The sequence below is a fragment of the Mus musculus genome, chromosome 5 (assembly GCF_000001635.26).
Source record: "Mus musculus strain C57BL/6J chromosome 5, GRCm38.p6 C57BL/6J".
In the NCBI taxonomy this organism is placed as follows: Eukaryota; Metazoa; Chordata; class Mammalia; order Rodentia; family Muridae; genus Mus; species Mus musculus.
In genome coordinates, this window is record NC_000071.6 from 106,286,987 (window position 1) to 106,295,306 (window position 8,320).

The following is an 8,320-nucleotide window of genomic DNA, read 5'->3' on the forward strand; positions in this document are numbered from 1 at the left end:
CATGATCCCGTGTGTTTGGAAGTGCCTCACCCCAGCCAAACACATAGAGTTTTACAAAGTGATTTCAAACACTTTGGAAAGTCAAATAGTAAATAAATTTGTTTCATTTTAACTTAGAAACACTAATTTAGCATTTCTAAATTAATTAATTTGGCCAGTGAATCCTTATTGTGGGCATGGACGGGTATTGGTTGTCCATGGAGTGGTCTCAGAAAGTATTGTGAGAAACCCTACGTTCTGTCAGTCACCCAGTAGAGTCATTCCTACACACACTGAGAAAGTCAGATAGATTCTTCTGGAAAGGCCACCTGAGTTCCTGTTGCTCAGCTCACATTATTTTTCATAAAGATTATTTCTGAAACAGACTTGGTTATGGGCATAAAAAAGTAATGATTGCCCCAAAGATGCCCACCTGATGCCCACCTGATGACTACCTGATGCCCAGATACCCATCTGATACCCACCTGATACCCACCTGATGCCCACCTAATACCCACCTGATGCCCACCTGATACCCATCTGATGCCCACCTGATGCCCAGATACCCACATGATGCCCACCTGATGCCCACCTGCCTTGACCTTCCCAGCACTGAGGTTAGAGACAACACCATTGAACTTGGCGTTTTATGACTGTGACTGTTGTTATGACCACCTGAGTGCTGGAGATCTGGACTCAGATCTTTGTGTGGCATGGCAAGAACTTTACAAACTGACCCTCTTTAGCCCAAGTGACTATTTTCTTAACCAGCTGCTCACTTATTATTCACAAGACATCACAAAACATTCCTTGTGGTGAGAGCGCTGTTGCTGCTCATATGCCTCCAGCAAAACTGCCTCTACTCCTCATACAACCAACTTCTGTGTGACACACCCTGGGGACCCTGGAGCAGACACGGGGATGCACCCAAACACATGCCTCTGCTAATGAGGAGTTAAGTATCAGGATTAAAATGCTCACTGAGGATGCTGAACTTGACATTTCCTAATATGTTGTTGTGGTTTTATTTCAAGTGACCATGTTCTGTTGGAACCATCTTCGGTGTTATCCAGTGTTTTCTGTGATAGAGCCTTTTCCATGGAAGAGAGAAGTTTTCAGTTTTGTAACACCAAGAATGAGTTACCATTAACATTCTTAATGATGACATATCATTGGCAAAATTTTGTATGACATCACAAGATTTTGTATGACATCACAGTGAATTTAATTCTGTTTATCAACAACACATATATCAATTTACTGTATATCCATATAAGGCTAAATGTTGCATAAATTTAATATCTGTCAGAATTATATTAGTATATAATATAACCCACATACATTATATATTCTTATATTACATATATTATATATGATAATATATTCTCATTAGCATAGGGATATATTCACATGTATCCCTTTGATTGTCCCAGGGTTCTCAAGTAGAGAACATCACACAGAACATGGTTATATGAGGAGTAGAGGCAGTTTTGGTGTGGGCATGTGTGGAGCATCAGTGTTCTCACCATACACACACACACACACACACACACACACACACCATACACACACACACACACACACACACACACACCACACACACACACACACACACACACACACACACATCCTTGAGACTTAGGAGCTACTTTGACTTAATTATTCTATAGAGACTTTTATTTTGAGATATGGTCTTACTGTATAATCTTGGCTGGTCTGAGACTTGCTGTATTTCCCAAGCTAGCCCAAATTTGGAGTGACCCTCTTGCCTCTGTCTCCTAAGTGTTTGTGTTACAGGCAAGTGCTCCCATACTTGGCTGAAACTCCTTAGTTCTTAGTCCAATCAAAGAGCTAAGTGCCAACACAGTTATACTCAAACTGTCAGTGAAGAGCAGGCGTTTTCAGCAGGATTTGTTGTTGTTGTTGTTGTTGTTATATAAGTACCCTATAATTTTATATCAAAGACAAAATACTCAAAGAACATGGATTTAAAATTTAATAAAATAAAAATAAGAACATGAAATTTAATTTCAGTCCATTACCATCAAGGGGGGGAACATGGCAGTGTCCAGGCAGGCATGGTGCAGGAGAAGCTGAGAGTTCTACATCTTCATCTGAAGGCTGCTAGGGAAAGGCTGACTTCCAGGCAGCTAGGATGAGGGTTTCAAAGCCAAGCCCACAGCGTCATACCCACTCCAACAAGGCCACACCCACTCCAACAAGGCCACACCTACTCCAACTACACGTATTCCAATAAGTATTTGAATTTGGGAGGGAGACAGAAGTGGTGAAGAGGATAGTGATAGAGCTAACTCATCCCAGGAAGGATCCTGAAAAGATGCAGGAGAGGTGAGTTCAGATACAAATTAAGAAAGATGGAGATACCGCTGTTAAGGACTGCAAATGCTGGCAGACTAGAAGTGAGGATGGAAGTTTTTCTGTCATCTCCAACTTTCAGCTAAAATTCTAAAGACAATGATAATAGTTCATAAATTTAAAAAGTAGTGCTAGATATATCCATGTGAGGTTTTACTCAGAGTTGGCAGAAGTCCACCACCATTGCCTGTCTAGTTAGGCATTTGTTGACAAGATCCTTTGAGGAGAGGGAAGCTGTTGACATAGGAAACGCTGAGGTGCTGGGGAGTATCCAACCTGTTCATGTGGAGGGGACTGCAAGAGAACACTCATAACTCCTCTGGAATCACTCCCTGGAGAAGAGATCTTACTCTGAAACACAGAACTAATGCTTGCTTAGAGATGGAGATGGGCAGGCCTTCCCTTGACTGTCAGGACTGCTACCAGGGCTGAACTCATGAAGCTTCCGGGTAAGCCACAGGCACAGGTCCCGAGTCTGAGGGACACATGATGGAGAGAAGAGTTAAGTCTGCTGGGAGCTTGCTTAGTACATTTGCCGTGAAGGCAAGACAAGAGAGATGCAGAGGTCAACTTAGCTCAAATCCTACTGATGAAGCAAGACAGGTAAACTTTCCCACAAACCATGCTGATGCTGAGAAGGGTAGCCTGACTCTCGTTATCTCTGTTGTGAGAGCATAGTGATTGATATAAGTATCCTCTCTTAATTTAGGGTATCTGCAAGGCAGAGGAGTCACCTCCCAGATGGGGCACAAGTTTGTCTATAAAGACAGAGTTTATGGAATGTTAATATGGCAGAGGAACAGTATATAAAGAGCCACAATATATTCTCTCTCTCTCTCTCTCTCTCTCTCTCTCTCTCTCTCTCTCTCTCTCTCTCTCTCTCTCTCTCTCTCTCCCACCTCCTCTCTGCTTGAACCTTGAGATATCCAAAATGGAAAGAGAAGATTTTGATTAAGAGTAATAAAGGGGATGGAGAGATAGCTTAGTGGTTAAGAGCACTGACTGCTCTTCCAGAGGTCCTGAGTTCAATTCCCAGCAATTCCCACATGGTGGCTCACAACCATCTGTAATGGTATCTGATGCCCTCTTCTGGTGTGTCTTAAGACAGCTACAGTGTACTCATATACATTAAATAAACAATATTTTTTTAAAAAATAGGTTGATAACTTTTAAAAACAGAAAAAAAGAGTAATAAAGGCCTGAGGCTCTCTTTTCCCTCTCTATCACTGGACCTAGTCCTCTGCTAAATAGAGGAGAGAGGCTTTGAATTAAACAAAGCTTTCATTTACATTGGACTTACATTATAGTTACTAAAAGAGAGGTATCTCTAATGTCCCTAAGTCATTGTAGTCATTGGGTCTGCCCAAAACATCAAGGGTGGTGTCAATGGAAGGAAAAAGAAATTATTTTCTAAGGGTTCAAGTCCACTTAAGAAGCAGCCCTACCAGCCAGATCAGTAGATCCTTTTTGCTTCTTGGTCAATAGATAGTTTCTGAGAGAAGAAAATCTTATGGACTGTGCTCTGGAGCACCCCCACTGGTAACTGTACAGATACTTGAAATAACAACCACTGCCTTCTACTGGTGCTCTCCTGACTTCATAGCATATTGCCACATGGTGAAAGCGGGGTGACTTGGAAAATAGTGCTCCCCTTCAGACTATTCTCCAAAGCAGAGTGGTGTGAATAGTCTTTATTAAACCACCACACATACCCAGGACAACACACACACACACACACACACACACACACACACACACACACACACACTAAACCTACCTATTGCCCTTTAATGGGCTCATGAGCATATCTGTTTTAAGATGTGGAAATCCTGCCTTTCAGATATTAGTGTCTCTTCATAATCGTTTGCATGTGTATCCTGGAAGTACTTTGTACTTGGCAGCATCTCTGGAGACAGGGGTTTAGCAGAGACTCATTGGCAAAAACCAGGTGAATCCACAGATTTACCTACAGAGCTCCTGCCTTTATGCCAGGGCCTCTGGGCTCGGCTTTGGGGGCCTCCCTTGCACAGGAGAGTAGTTCAGATAATGAGTAAATTCTACAGTCCTGTTCACCTGTGCCACGAAGACGCGAGAAGAAGAGCCAGACGATGCGATCGGGACTCTGATATATTTAGATGGTCACAAGCTGAACTCTGCTCGTCACTGCTACAAAGAGGTGAGGAAAAGCTTTTTTAAAAACTGTTTTTCAGATGCAAGGTGTAGGGAATCGAGATCATCCGTATAACTTGCTAAGACTGATTCTAACAATACACACTGCTACTTTCAATCTGTCCGACTCTTATGCAACCAGACCCTTGCTGGCGTTAGAGCTGGGTCAAGACTGATAAACTTTCTTCCAATCTCTGGTTGATGGCTCTTTCCAAGCCCTTGAGGACCAGCACCACTAAGCTGCTCCCTCAGGTCTACAGCCATGTTAGCCTGATTGATCTCAGCGTCTCTCTCTCCCATTCCTTGGCCCCACCCCTCCCTTTGTCTCCTCTTTCCTCCCCTCCCCTCCTTTTCTGTCCCCTACCTATGTCTTTTCCCTCCTCCTCCTCCTCTTTCCTGCTCCTTCATCCTCTTTCCTCCTAGTCTCTTTTTCCTCTTCTTCTCCTTTGGTCAAACACAAGAGTCTCTTCTTTTCATATAGCAATCCCACTGCCAAAAACAGAGCCTTTCCAAGTGGCGTGTAAACTATTCTATAATTGTTCTAAATCATCACCAGTCAGTCACAAGCTACGGAGATACAGACACGGCGCATGAGGCTTCTGTAGCTCTGGAGACTGCCACACTGTTTTTACAGCCACCGGTGGACATCCAGCTACAGTGGGAGTCCCGGTGATTCAAAACAGGGTTAGCCGGGAAACAGGGTTCAGATCGTTTTATTACTTGCAATACTTTATATCCCTCCCACCAGCAGCTCGGCAACCTGCTGAAGAGGCCAGGGTGAACACTGGTCCTGGCATTTTGTCCCTTGCTTTATTTCTCACCAGGCATCTGCTTGGATTCAAGAAAGAGTCCAGGCAAGAGCAGACCAGGAACAATCAGGAATCACAACTGAGGCCAGAAGAGCTACGGGACAGCAGAGAGTCCTCCATCCCAGGTGAACCTTCTACCGTAACGTTTTATGAGCTTCCTGCTTTATAGCCAATGTCGGCAGCTGCCTGCTACTGTGGGGCAGTCCCTAACTCAGGCTTGATACAGAACCTTGATGGGTCGTATCCAGTCTATCCTGAAACAGCCTGACCGGAATAGGTCATTTGTCATCTCCCTTATGACTTCCCAATTAATTTAAGCAATGAATCATTACCAAGGCCCGATTCTCCTCTCCAAGCAGTGTGTTAGGAAAGCAAATAGATTTAGAATGCATGTGGTGCTCAGAGCCAAGCACATAAACAGAGGGACTCCCTTCTTCTCGTTCTAGCTTTAGATGAAACAGCAGCCAGAAAGCACTGGTATTTCCTGTGGCCATGACCTTCAATTCCACTTGACAGCTATTTAACTGGCGGACTGAAGGATGTTCAGGGGTCTGACAGTGTCTCGGCTATTAGTGCATTTTTATAAAGCGAGTAACACAAACATTTCAACAGAATCGGTCACTTTAATGCATCTGCCCTCCAAGCAAACTAGAAGTAGAGCTTTGAAAGCCAGCACCACAGTGTGGCTGCAGAGTCTGGTGGTGTTATGTGTCTCTGACATCCAGGGAACAAGCCTTAATAAACAGCTGGCGCCGTGGGCTAACACCACCTCCCTCCCATACTTTATGTCCGCTGCTATCTGATCTTTAATTGGGTGTACCTTTTTTCTTTACTACATATTGGTCTTTCGGGGTTATCAAAAATGCCTACTGTGTGCAGGGTGCTATTATCCTGGTAGTGACTAATACATTGGAGGAGCTTAGTCTTCTCCTCAAATGTTTGGGGAAAACAGACAGTAGTACAACACTGTGACAGTTGCTGAGAACCATGCTGAGAATCGTGCGCAGTCTGAGGGGCAACTTTAGAGCTGACAGGGGAAGAAGGCATTGACTCTCCTTTCCTAACAAACCAGTGGGGCCTAGAACTGCCAACTGCTGAAGATTTCATAGATAGATATTGAATAAGTAAATAAAAGATCAGAGAGAAGGTGCCACAGATGTTGGACTGTGCAAGAGTCTAACACAGAGAGAGGGCCGGGGGCATGAGTGGGGCTTGGTGGGGAGGGTCCCACTGCTAAAGTGCTTGCTGTGTAAGTACGAGAACCTCAGTTTGAAACCCAAAACCCACAACTTCAAAACAAAAATCTGTACAGTACCAGGCACCCGTAATCCCAGCACTACAAAGGCCAAGGCAGGGGGATTCCTGGGGTTCACTGGCCATACTGTCTAACGGAATTGGTGAGCTCCAGTTTTGGTGAGGGGGGCTGCCCAGAAGAAAATAGGTGGAGAACAATTAGGGAAGGCTGACAATGAAAACCTCTGACCTACACATACAGACTCACATTCACTGACATACACACACACACACACCTGTGCACGAAGAAACACATATATGCACATATGCATCTGGGCATACACACACACATGCATGTGTGCACACATATACATGTTATGTATACATGTATACACATACCTGTACACAAGTGAACACATATATACACATAAATCTGTGCATGCACACACATATGCACACACACTTGTGTTCAATGAACACATACACACATACACACACACATGCACACACACATGGACACATACCTGTGCACAAGTGAACAAATACACATATATAATCACACACACACATCCGTACATGCACACACACACACACACACACACACACACACTAGGACCAAGGAGTCTGTGAATGCAGTGACAGTGAATGGGGTTTTAGAGAAATGACTATAAGGCTGGTCTAACCTCAGCCTAGATACAGAGACAGAAGAAGGAGGAGGTGAATGGAGAGGGAGGCAGGAGCTAGACAACGCTTCTCATTAAACTGATATCCCAAATTCATCAGCAACGTGCCTTGCTCACCTATCATGAGAGAGCACGGCTCCTCTGATAATCCCTAACACAGACTTAGTGCCGAATCCTGCTTGTTTATCATCTCCTTTGCAACGCACATGGCTAAGCTGAACTCTCTCAGATACGTAAAGAGTATTCCCTCCTTTGCAGTGTACCTTGTATGACCTGAGATGCCTCTGCACAATGGGGCCTTATGCAAGCTCCAACTTCTAGCCTATGCCTGCAGTGATCTCCACCAGCATACTAGCCAGTCTCTCACTCACCCCTCACCCGTCTCCCCTTGGGATGCCTCACCTTAACCACCATCCTAAACCTCCTAGTCTCTGAGAACCTCTCCCTGTTCTCTCTCTCTCGCTCCTCAACTTGCATTTGCAACTAGAAAAGGACCAGGTCCCACACTGGGGAGTGGGAACCCTAGCCACCTTTGTTGGTCCCTCACCTTTGCGCATGGCAGAAATGCAACTGTTCCCTGGATAAGTAACTCCAACTTTGGAGGGCTAGAGGAAGCATGCTTCAACTTGGCCTGCTTTGTGGTGAGGAGTGGTGTGCCTTCTCAGGCCTTGACACTGATGTTCAGTGACATTTTCTAGGATGAGGTAAAGTACGCAGATGTGGTTAGCTCTCCCCTCACTTGGGCAGCAGTGACTTTAAGCGCACTGTTTACCTCTGTGTGTGCCCAGGGACAGCCTTCATCCCTGGTCTTATATCTCCTATACATTACCTTACAGTCATCTTTGATAGCCAACAAAGAGAGACAGGGCCAAAGTCCTTGGAGTTTGTAAATTACATGCCTAATATATCTCAAAATACCAACTTCAAGTCATGTGGAGTTTTTTTTTTTTTTTTTTTTTTTTTTTTTTTTCTATCTAGGGTCCCTGTAGGAAGTCTGTTGTACTTCCTGCTTCAGAGGAAATCCGAAAGAGTCAATGCCTGAGAAGAAAGGTGTCTTTGAGATCAAGGTCA